The following is a 13,265-nucleotide window of genomic DNA, read 5'->3' as shown; positions in this document are numbered from 1 at the left end:
TTGGCAGCCTGGGTTGCTGAAACCAGCAGCAACCCAGGCCTGCCACGCCCCCGAACTGGTTCTCCAGGCAGCGCCATAGGCACTGCCATCTTGTTTTTCGGTTCTGCACATGTGCAGAACAATTTTCCTTGTACTGCGCATGTGTGTGCAGTGTGCATATGAGTGAACCTGCAGTAGTGCCTGCCGGAACCCACCCCTGAAAGATAGCCTTTGAACAGTGCTCCTGTTATGGTGCTTTGAACCAGCACCATAGCTTATGGAATTTCCTTGAAAACGTATGGTTTCATGTGTTTTCAAGGAAATTCCATAAGCTATGGCACTTGTTGCCAGTTTGACTGGCTTCAAAAAAGAGTTGGAACAATTCATGGGAAGTCAAGAGAATCAATAGCTGTTTGATGGCAGTGTGACTACTTCTGAAAAACATCTGCCAGGAGACTAGCGGATCCCATGTGCAGTTGGTTGGCCACTGTTGTCAACTTGCAAAGCATCCCTGGCCTGCTCTCGAGTTGCCATAGGCAAGAGGGGGAAAACTGATGGAGCAGCACGGCAGCCAAAAGCAGAAGCACATTACAAACATACCTTTCTCAACGCTGTATCCCAGAGTACCTGCAACAGCTGGAGGGCTGTGATCTCTACAGCCCGTGAAAATGCTCCATTAGAGAATGTGATTTATGACCCACCCTGGGGGAGGGGGGAAACAGGGTCATAATTGGGCCATAAATTACGTGAGGTCAGAGCTGGCTTTATTTGGGTACGTGCAGACATGTTGCTCCTAATAAATAACTGGATTTCTTTTGAAGCTTGGCTCGAGACTCATAATTTAATTAGGGCATCCGTTGGAACCCTGGCAACTGTGAAAACTATTGGACTAGATGGGCCAGGACTTTTTTTCCAGCAAGGGACTGCTTATTTCCTTATTATATAATTGCACAATAATTCACTTTTCTAGAGATCGTGGATCAAAAATCATATCTCATGAGGAGAATAGGCAGGAAAAAAATATCCCCTTATGTTCATCTATGACCATAATAAAGATTTGATTGTATATGTTCTCCAACCATAAGCATCAATTTTCCTTAGTTCTTCTTCGTTATTTACTATCTTAAGCCTTTCCAAGATTATCTTTCTAAGAAGAAAAGTGGAAACTACATAATGATGCTCAGGGTTGGGAAGTCGGGTCTTATGAAGAGCAATTGAACAATATGTATCTGTTTACTCTGAAGAAGAAAATATTAAATTGTCTTCAAATATCTAAATACGTTTCACTCAGAAAAGGGAGCAAATTTGTTTTCTACCATTCCAGAGAATAGAAAATGAGCCAATAATCCTTATTTATACAGAACAAACAATAAAACTGTCAGGCAAAACTCCATTCCATTTGGAAGGACAAAATATTTACATTTATTATTTGGTTATTTTATTTTGCTATCTGTTAGATTTTATTTGTGTGTCCCTTTGAGAGGAATGTAAAAGAATAATGATTTAATTATGTTTAGGCTTTATGTCTTTAAAAAGTCTAAATAAATCATTTATTCATTCTTCTGGAATGCTTGCTCAATATTTAGTTGTGGAATGTAATTTCAAAATTCACCAGCTTATAGCAAAAGGCTACCACAGCAATCTATTTGTCATGATCCAACAGGGCCAGGTTATGCATGGAAAAAAAATTCCTTGCCAAATGATTTCATTGCAGAAATGAACACCAGCCATGCATATCCATTACTAAACTATCATCCTTGAGCGAGTTAAGAATTCAGAAAAATTGAATCTAGATAGTCGTATTTGGTTTTTTCCCCATCTACTCTGTGCATAGGTTGTAAGTATTAGGGCTATGTACCACTGTGGATGCAGTTGCAAAGAGGTGCTTTTAATGCACAAAAACATAAATGTAGCATCTATCTGCAGTCTTAAGTGACCTTGCCTTTTCCTGAAATTATATGATGTCCCTTTTGCTACTTATATGGTTGAAAATATGTATTGAATTATCTGAATTCAACAAATTTTTCTGGATGTCTGAAATACTATTAAACGCCTACATCTTATTCAGTATTATATATATGGATTAAGAATAAGTTTCTCACATCCAGCACCTAGACCATAATTTTCTCTGTACAGAAGGATCAAGGATTTCCTTTATGGAGAAATAAAATTTAAGGTTACAGGCCTATTGTTTTCTCTCTTCTGACTTCAGTGTAGTGGATCTCTTAAAGGAAGACTCTATATTGTTTTTTTAGTTTCTACAACATGAGTTGCCTTTTTGCTATCCTTGGTCCTGAAAAATTGCATAATGTATATCACTTACAGTTGCTGACTCAGGCAACGCCCTTATAAGATCAGCCAGATATCTATCTATATAGACCCATACCTGATTTTGACATTCAATTGACTTTTTCTTTCAAAGCATTTTTTTCTCCCAGATTGCCTTTGCCTTTAGTGAGAAAGTGATTAGATTTTAGAAAACTTGCTCTCTGCCTTCCTTACACTAAAATTATGTGCTCCATTTTCCAGCACTTCTTGTTTCAATTATAAGTTGCTGAATTTGGCTAACTTAGGATGCTATCATATATTGCATTATACTTTTGTCACAGTACAGATAGTCCTCGACTTATTTACCACAATTCAGCCCAAAATTTCTGACAGTTGTTTTGCCCCATTTTATGACCTTTCCTGTCACAGCTGTTAAGTTAGTAACATGGTTGTAAAGTGAACCTGGCTCCCCTATTGACTTTGCTTGTCAGAAAGTCACAAAAACATCACATTGCCCAAGGATACTGCAACCATCATAAATACATGTCAATAGAAACATCAGTTGGGCTATGATTTGGGTAGTTTTGCTTATCAAAGTACAAATATTTATCTGGGGGTAATGGGAATTGTTTTAATGTCATGGTGATATACAGACATAGTGATGACAGTTTTGCTTCATAAACTTGCTAAGAAATAAAGCCCATTTGACCTTTCTGATGGCTGAAATAATAGAATCTTGCAATGATAAGAAATTTTTTTGTGTAAGGTCCAGCCATTAGGTCCATGAGACAGACCCAAAAGTATGTTAACTAAAAAAGCTAGAGACTAGCCTGCAGTGACTTCAACAAAATATATTTCTATCTCAAATGCAAAATGCTATCTAGCATTCCTTGAGTGTTCTGTTTCTTCATTCCTGATTATTAATGTGACACAACATAATATAACAATAATCTGTGAGGTTGATGTGTCACCAGATTTTACAGTTTGCTAATTCTGAATTACTGTATCTCACCATAGCAATTTGCAGGAAAGATTGTTCAATGAATGTTTATGTTTTGAATGAGCTCATATGGAAACATGTCTGCTGAATGAATTTTAAATTATTAGGTTCATAAAAACGTACTAACCCCCAAATAGTCATTTACAAATCACAATGGAGGTTCATACAAAACCAGACAAATCACATTATGTATTACACTACACATTATGTATCGTGTGAATCAGATTCATGCAACAATCAGGGAAAGAATAACCTCTGTTATAGTTTTCTGTTTGTGAAATGTCTGAACAATAGAAGATTTTTCAACATTTCTTAGTACTCTGAATAGAAATGATCTGGCTTAATACAATACAATACAATGCAATACAATACAATACAATACAATAGTAGAGTTGGAAGGGACCTTGGAGGTCTTCTAGTCCAACCCCTTGCCTAGGCAGGAAACCCTGTACCGTTTCAGACAGATGGCTATCCAACATCTTCTTAAAGACTTCCAGTGTTGGGGCATTCACAACTTCTGGAGGCAAGCTGTTCCACTGATTAATTGTTCTAACTGTCAGGAAATTTCTCCTCAGTTCTAAGTTGCTTCTCTCCTTGATTAGTTTCCACACATTGCTTCTTGTTCTACCCTCAGGTGCCTTGGAGAATAGTTTGACTCCCTCTTCTTTGTGGCAACCCCTGAGATATTGGAACAATGCTATCATGTCTCCCCTAGTCCTTCTTTCTCTTAAGCTAAACATACCCAGTTCCCGCAACCGTTCTTCATATGTTTTAGTCTCCAGTCCCCTAATCATCTTTGTTGCTCTTCTCTGCACTCTTTCTAGAGTCTCCACATCTTTTTTACATCGTGGCGACCAGAACTGAATGCAGTATTCCAAGTGTGGCCTTACCAAGGCATTATAAAGTGGTATTAACACTTCACGTGATCTTGATTCTATCCCTCTGTTGATGCAGCCTAGAACTGTGTTGGCTTTTTTGGCAGCTGCTGCACACTGCTGGCTCATGTTTAAATGGTTGTCCACTAGGACTCCAAGATCCCTTTCACGGTTACTACTACTGAGCAAGGTATCATCTATACTGTACCTGTGCATTCCGTTTTTGTTGCCTAAATGTAGAACCTTACTCTTTTCACCATTGAATTTCATTTTATTAGATAGTGCCCAATGTTCAAGTTTGTCAAGATTCTTCTGTATCTTAAGCCTATCTTCTGGAGTGTTGGCTATTCCTGCCAGCTTGGTGTCATCTGCAAATTTGATGAGTTCCCCATTTATTCCCTCATCCAAATCATTGATGAAGATGTTGAAGAGTACGGGGCCTAAAACAGAGCCTTGGGGTACTCCACTGCATACTTCCCTCCATGTAGATGCAGTTCCATTGAGGACTACACGTTGAGTGCGGTTGGTCAGCTAGTTACGAATCCATCTGGTGGTGATGCTGTCTAACCCACATTCTTCTACTTTATCTAGTAGTAGGTTATGGTCTACCTTATCAAAAGCCTTACTGAAGTCCAAGTAAACTATATCGACGGCATTCTTGTGGTCCACTAATTTTGTCACATTATCAAAGAATGCAATAAGATTAGTCTGGCATGATCTGTTTTTGACAAATCCATGTTGGCTTTTGGCTATTACTTTGTTTGCTTCTAGGTGTTCGCAAATTCATTGCTTGATTATTTTTTCCAGAATCTTTCCTGGTATTGAGGTCAGGCTGATAGGTCTATAGTTTCCTGGATCTATTTTTTTCCCTTTTTTGAAGATGGGAACCACATCAGCTCTTTTCCAGTCCTCTGGTAGTTCCCCGGTGTTCCAGGATCTCTGAAAGATATAGTTCAGTGGTTCTGAGATCTCGTCTGCCAGTTCCTTCAGAATCCTGGGGTGTAATCCATCCGGTCCTGGTGATTTGAACTCGTCTAGGGTAGACAGGTGCTCACTGAACATTTTCTTCCCTATCTTCTTACATTCTACCCCAAGATAAGCAGTATATCTCCAAAAAGGAGGCTACAGAAAGTAAGAATAATGTTTAAATACACTAATTTTGTAGAGATGGATGCACATTTAGAAACAGTGGTCCTGAGTTAAATAAAAATTCACTGCATCTCACTGTAATAGTGAAGATTATAAAACCAATCTGAACACTCAGGTTTGCTGCTCAGATGCAAAATGTTCATATTCTGCCTTAATTCCTCTCTGTGTAATTTCTTCTGCTTTTTCCTTTTCCATTAATGGGCAGCATATAAAGTTCTTTGCACCTCCTCACATTGTATTGTCCTTTGTTTTGTCTCTTTATTTTCCTCTGGACCCTCCTGTGTCTGTAGAGGAAAATGGCCTTCATTTGTTTGACTGTTTTCTCTGCTGCTGGCTGCAGAACTTCCAACATGCACATGATTTCTCTGTTTTTCTCTCCCATTTGTTTTAAAGACTGTGACTTTATCACAAATTCTAGGGGAAGGCTCAGATAAGAGTTGAAGAAGACAGCACAGGTACCTGCAATTTTTCTAAGCACCCTGCTCTTCCACAATAAATCAAATTCATTTGTACTGTTAGAAACCTGGAACAAACAGAATGCAGAGAAATATACAGAATTGCAGCCAAACCAAACTTATTTTTATAAAGTCCATGAGTATGAGTCAACCACACAATTCTCTGGAAATGTAATTAACAGGAACAATAAATTACAGCATGCAGTTGAAGACTTGATTTTGGCAGCATAGTAGCTCCCCTTGAATACTGCAGGTTGGAAATACATTCCGGTGTTTATGTGCCTTTTAAATGCTAATAACAACAATATTTTGCTTTCTTTAATGCAGTAAAAGCAGGGTTAACTTCACTGGCGAGGTTAAGCCACCATCTTAAAGAGCAACAAAAACATAAGCATCCCCTAAAGGGCAGCAAAGAAATACAGAAAGTTTAACACTTTAATCTCACTGAGTACAGTAGTTGTCTTTTGTTGCACAAGTCTGGTAATTCTCAGGTATTTACTCCTGCTGATTTGGGCCCATAACAATAATACCTGGTCAAATAAGAATCACTTAATTATACAGCAGTGGGCAAATGATGCTTTCTAATTCTAAAGCTTCCTTCTCATTTGACGAGTTATCAAGAAGAATCTTCCTCCTCCCTCCCTGTTATTGTTCACCAGCATTCCCAATGCACATTTTTTATGGATTGTTCTTTTTCATCCTTCTTCCTATTAACACTGCTCATCATTAACACTGTTCATTATTAAACACTGCTTAACAATCATGGAAATGTTATCCTTAGATGTGAGAAAAATTTGCCGGTCCTATGCCTTCGATCCAGGAGAGTATGTTGCTGTCTCCCTTGGGAAGTTAGAGTTGAGGGTTTGAAGACACACTTTCTTAAGGGCTACTCCAATCCTATTGAAATAGCCTCCCTTCTGAGATGAAAAATCAGTGCCAAAGCCAAAACTTAAAAAAAAATCTTTATTAAAAGAAAATACAAACTAAACTCAGAAAGAGGGGAAAGTAAACAGAGAATAAAATACAGAAAAAATACAGAGTACAGAAAAACAATAGGGAAGAAAGGGAAATAGAAATAAAGAATTAGCTTCTAATGTTCATCACAAATGTAATAATTCACCACACCCGGCCTATAGTGTTACATACATACATACATACATACATACATACATACATACATACATACATACCAGTACATCTTCCTGTAACCAAATATTTATTCATATGTAAATCCATAAACCATTGACATTTCAATGTTAGCAAAAAGCCCATGAAATAATTGCAGATTTATACAAACGTGTCTCATTCTAACAAACAAGCTTTATATTCTTCCTTCTTTAGTCTTAATCTTTAGTTCATTCTGTAAAAGCCTCCAAACTTTACTTTCCAGCCATTACAGAATATTTTATTTTTGCCAGTCATTCAAGAGACATTGGTTGAGAATGAAATTATACAACTCTTGAGGTTGAGTTAGGTTCTAACACTTTTCAGTATGTATAGAATTTACTGTTGTGAGTTGAATGAAATTAGACCATTGGCAGAGCCAATCTACATTTGATCATTAGATTATTCAACTGATGAATTTTATGCTATTCAGTAATAAAGAATAAATTTAATGCTCAGTAGAATAGAATAGAATTCTTTATTGTCCAAGTGTGATTGGACACACAAAGATTTTGTCTTTGGTGTCTTTGGTGCATATGCTCTCAGTGTACATAAAAAGACAAGATACATTCATCAAGAATTATAAGGTACAACACTTAATGATAGTCATAGGGTACAAATAAGGAATCTGGAAGCAATCAATATCAGTATAAATTGTAAGGATATAAGCAACAAAGTTACAGTCATTCAGTCATAAGTGGGAGGAGATGGGTGATAGGAACAATAAGAAGACTAATAGTAATAGTAATAGTAATGCAGCCTTAGTGAATGTTTTGACAGTGGTGAGGGAATTAAAAAACAAGACAGTCCAGTTGCCTTTTGAAAAAGCACCTTTGGGACAATAACTTCAAAGTATACTGTTATATTTATAAACTAAGAGAATACAGCAGTGGTGGGTTCCGGATCCTGTTGCAACTCGTACGATTGCGATGGGGGCCGATGTCCACCATATGAACGTGCGCAGTGCTTGCACACCGTACACATGCGTCTTTACCTCTTGCGACGCCTCCGCAAGCCTCTGCGATGCTCCAGATGCTCGGAGGAGCATTGCACAGGCACCATGTGCACCGTGCGCGTAAGCGCCGAAGAACTCAAATACAGTTAAATAGAAATAGAAATTTAATTTGTTAGCCGCACCCTCTCCGCAAGGGACTCAGGGCGGCATACAATAAAATATACATACATACATATAAACATAGAAATACACACATATACATACATATACATACATGCATGGAGGAGGTAATAATTAAAAATACATTACATTAATAATAATAAAAATTAAATTAGTCATTAAAATACCCCGAAATAATAATACAATTTAAAAAAGGACTGTCAGGAGGAAAAGGATAAACTACGGTTGAGCCAGGCCAGACAGTTGAAAGAGGTGGGTCTTGAGCTTTACACGGAAGGAGCGGAGATCGGAAGTAATCCTGATATCAAGGGGGAGGTTAAGGAGCTCGGGCGGGTGGATGGGCCCTCTGGAGCACCGTACCAGAATGGTACCCGGTGCTCCGGGCAAGCACCGGTACGCCCGTATCGGGGTGTACCACCTGCAACCCACCATTAGAAAACAGAATCATTAATGTGCATATAGTAAGCGAGCACTATACTTAAAATATAGTTCCTCTTTTTTCTCAAATGGTAAATATTACATAATCTATTTAATTTTACTAATGCAGAGAAGAATATTGAAAATATTCTTCAAATATTGAAAATTTGAATCCTCAAAACAATTAGCATGGAAATTTAATTGTGGAAAAAATAATTATTTCTGTAACTCAATAGGAAGTTTTCCTGCACAATTCTCCTGCACTGAAGTAAATGGAAATAACTTGCACTTTGATGAATATTTGTATAAGACAAACATTCCTCTGGGTTATATCACATCTTTATAAATTCTTTAATGTAGCTTCCCACATTCTGGTGCCTTCCAAGGTAAGACTATGGTGTTAGTCTAATTCTTAGAGATATTCCATCAGAAAAGCATCTGATTTTTTTAAAATAAATCATTATGGACTAACTTTACACAACCAACCACAAAGCCATGTCTGACCCATTGCAACCTTATGGACAATGTTCCCCCAGGCCTTCCTGTCATCTACCATCCTCCAGAGCCCATTTAAGTTCACACCTACTGCTTTGGTGACTCCATCCAGCCACCTCATTCTCTGTCGTCCCTTTCTTCTTTTGTCCTCAATTGTTCCCAGTATTAGGCTCTTCTCCAGTGAGTTCTTCCTTCTCGTTAGGTGGCCAAAATATTGGAGTTTCTTGTTCAGGATCTGGCCTTCTAAAGAGAAGTCAGGGTTGATCTCTTCTAGGCTTGCCTGTTTGATCGCCTTGCAGGACTCTTCTCCAGCACCATAGTTCAAAGGCCTTAATTCTTTGGCGCTCAGCCTTTCTTATGGTCCAACTTTCACAGCCATACATTGCAACTGGGAAAATCATAGCCTTGACTATACACACTTTTGTTGGCAGAATGATGTCTCTGATTTTTAGTATGCTGTCTAGATTTGCCATAGCTTTCCTCCCCATTTATTTATTTATTGGCTGTAGTCCTCATTCTGCGGTAATCTTGGAGCCCAGGAAAATAAAATCTGTCACTACCTCCATTTCTTCCCCAGAAATTGAAAGTACCGTATACCATGATCTTAGTTTTCTAAATGTTGAGCTTCAAGCCAACTTTTGCACTCTCCTTCTTCACCCACATCAAGAGTAAAACTATAATTTGGTTTAATGTAATATATGGATCTATCCATAGATGGCACAGATTTCTTGTCCCCTTTGCTTTATAAAACTTAAATAAAACTATTGAGAGTTACTAAACTAGATGGTCTAAAAGGTGATTCCAAATGCTATTATTTATATGGCAGGGTAGGGGGAGAGGTGGTGTGCCACTATATTTAAAAACTATATAAACTTTCAAAAACTTTGCCACAAGACTCTTTGCTGAATTTCTTCTTCACTGTAAAATAATAGTTTCTCTGTACGGAGAGTATTGTCAGTATTTTGTTCGGAGAACAATAATTTTTTTCTATCTGAATGGTTGTAGTTTGTTTTAAAAAACCATAAAAAGCTCAAACATGCCTCCTGGTGGACAAGAATAAATAATAAACTTATCAAGATAGACTTAGCAATAAGGATGTTTTCCCCAACTTTTCCTTTTAGGTCTGATGGGGATGCAATTAGGAATGACAGTTTAACATATTTAGAAAGCACAAGACTGAAAAAAGGAGCAATAAAGAATGAATATATATATACATAGACCCCATGATACAACCACACAACCAATCATTCCACTTGCTGAAACAAAGCCAGCACTCCACACACACACACCAAGATTGGGTTTAAAGCATGGTCGGAGCTGCCGTCTTTCTATAAATCTTGGTGTGTGTGTGTGGAGTGCTGGCTTCGTTTCAGTAAGTGGAATGATTGGTTGTGTGGTTGTATCATGATTGGTAGAATGGTGCTGATTGGTGCTGGCTGTGTGTCTGTTGTTGTTTCGTGTTGTAATGGCCTGGGTGGTGGGTGGGGCTCGTTTGTTGACTAGGTCTGGTTTCCAGATGTCTGGTAGGCAGGAGGTATCGTCACGTTTATTCATGTTGTGGGGGTGTTTCTCTATTTCGATAGCTTCCATAATTATTCTCCTGTTGAAGTGTTCAGTTTTGGAGATTAACCTGGTTCCTCCAAAATTAATTTCATGTCCTGTAGCTTTAAGGTGCTGGAAAAGGGAGGAAGTTTTTTCTTTTTTTTTTCTTACTGTGTTATTTTGTTCTGCAATGCGTGCATTTATTCTCCTGTTCGTTTGTCCTATGTATATTACAGGGCAGATTTTGCATGGTATTTCATAGACTCCTTGGTTTTCTAGCTGGATTTTGTCTTTGGGGGTTTCTTAAGATGTTGGCTATTTTTGGTCAGTGTTGAAGGCTGTCTTGATATTGTGTTTGTGGAGAATTTTGCTGATTTTATCTGTGGTGCCTTTGATGTAAGGGAGGAGGGTGATGCCGTTGTCCTGCTCTGTGTCTCGGATTTGGGGGGAGCCTCCCTTTGGATTAGGTTGGTAATTGTTTTTCTTTGGAATCCGTTGGAGATTAATACGTTTGTGAAAGTGTGTAATTCAGTTTTCAGGTGGTCTTTGTCGGCTAGGTGTTTGGTTCTGGAGATGAGGGTCTTCGCTAGAGAGTTAATCTGTGCAGGGTGGTGATGGGATTGTGCGTAGCGGTTGGTGTGTGTTTTTTTCTGATAGATGGTGTGTCCTAAGGAGTCATTGGGTTAAACACCAGTCTGAAGATGGTGAGACCTCACCAAAACATTGCCAAGACAATCTCAATCTTACACAGGAATATATATATATATATATATGTTTGTTTTCGTAGATTTTCACGGGTACAGGTATGCAGGTTTTGGCATATTTGGGTCTTTTCCCGTGTAAGATTGAGAGTATCTTGGCGATGTTTGGACGAGGTCCCACTCGTCATCTTCAGGCTGGTGCAAGCACCAGCCTGAAGATGACGAGTGGGATCTCGTCAAAATGTCGCCAAAATACTCTCAATCTTACATGGGAAAAGACCCGAATACGCCAAAACCTGCCTATATATATATGCAGAGAGATATGGCATGGCCAGCTCAACATCACTCATGTCGGGGACACCCGTAAGGCCCGGGTAGGGTTGGGGGAATCCATTGCAGGAGGCTGTTGCGGTCGAATACAATACCTGGAGGGTGGGTATAACAACCTCCTGAAGGCCAGCCCTTCCAAGCTGTTTTTGCTGGCAGAGGCACCTCAGGCCTGTCCTTCGCTGTTTCCAGGGCAGCCGTAAGGGCCAGATCTAAGCACCCTGCAGGCTAGGGTTTGACACCCCTGCTCTAACAGGTCTGTTGGCATTGCATTTTGAACCATTTAAATTTCTGAATCCATATGGCCATGAATTTCCATCACTAAGCCTTCCAGCTCCAAATAGGGCCACATCTAGAGCACCAGCTTGACTCTATGGTTATGCAGTAACCATGAGTCCTTCCCAAAAGAAGAACTGAATGCCATCAGAGAATTCAAAGGTTTCTGGACAATCAATAATTCAGCTTGCAGGATGAGGCGCAACCATTTCATCCCATCCAGATTTTGATAGCCTTTAGTCATCTGGACAAACAATCACTTTATTTCTGGCCAAATCTGAATAACAATGAACAACTGGGTGTCACCTGTATTGATAACACCTCATCCCAAACCAATGATTTCCCCCTATAATGCCATATATATATATAGCAACAGCAAGTAGACTTATATACCCGCTTCATAGTGCTTTACAGCCTCTCTAAGCGGTTTACATAGTCAGCATATTGCCCCCAACAATCTGAGTCCTTTTACCGACCTCGGAAGGATGGAAGGCTGAGTCAACCTTGAACCTGGTGAGAATCAATCTTCCAAACTGCTGGCAGCCGGTGATCAGCAGAAGTAGCCTGCAATACTGCACTCTACCACTGGGCCACCATGGTTCAGTACATATGTTGAGTAACATGGGGGGTGGGGGGTGCTCTGCAGTACTTTGTCCAGAAAGGAGCAGGGAGTTGAATAGATTGCACAGGGGTACAAGATCCAGAGAAACTCTGAACAAATGGGGCTATCCAGGGGCTTGTTCTTGGATTATAGTGACATGCAGATAACAGATATGTATACCTGCCCTTTGTGTCCTGATCAGTGTACACTTGAGGACTTCATGGCAGTGCAATAGAACACAATGTTGCTAGTTTCTGGGCAACATCTATTTATTTTGTACATATTTTAATCTTGTAATTTTAAATTTTATATAGTATGCCTTATTTTAATTGTGATGCTTCTAACACAAATATATAAATAACAAGACACTAGTATCTCTTCAGATATTATCAATTTAAGCTGTGCAGCACTTGATTTGAATCCAAAAAAAGAGCTTTTGACTATGCAGTAGCATATATAGCACCATTCTTTTAACTTCTTAAAGCAGCTTGAGATTACATGGCATTTGCTGAGGATCAAGAGGCCTGAATAATAACATGAAATGATTGCATTGAAAGGCTCTTATTTATTTATGTAGAACTTCATTCTTTATTATCTCTGACAACTTGTAATATTACAGATAAGGCAAATGTATTATGGAGTGAAATGTCCTTAATTATATTTCTTTGGAATATAACATAGCCTGAATAACAATTAGAAGAAAAAATAATAAGATTGCATAGCAAACAGATACAACAGCTAAAAGAATATGCCAAATAAATGTATATTCCATGCAAAGTATAACTTTTCTCATTGAAAAAGCTTTCATCAATCTCTGAAAGACTGTTAAATATTCTAAGGTAGCTTCCTAGGCAACTTCCATAATTCGGATGTAGCCATTG

This window comes from Natrix helvetica, assembly GCF_964273705.1.
Source record: "Natrix helvetica genome assembly, chromosome: 2".
Classification (NCBI taxonomy): domain Eukaryota; kingdom Metazoa; phylum Chordata; class Lepidosauria; order Squamata; family Natricidae; genus Natrix; species Natrix helvetica.
This window is presented reverse-complemented; position numbering follows the sequence as displayed.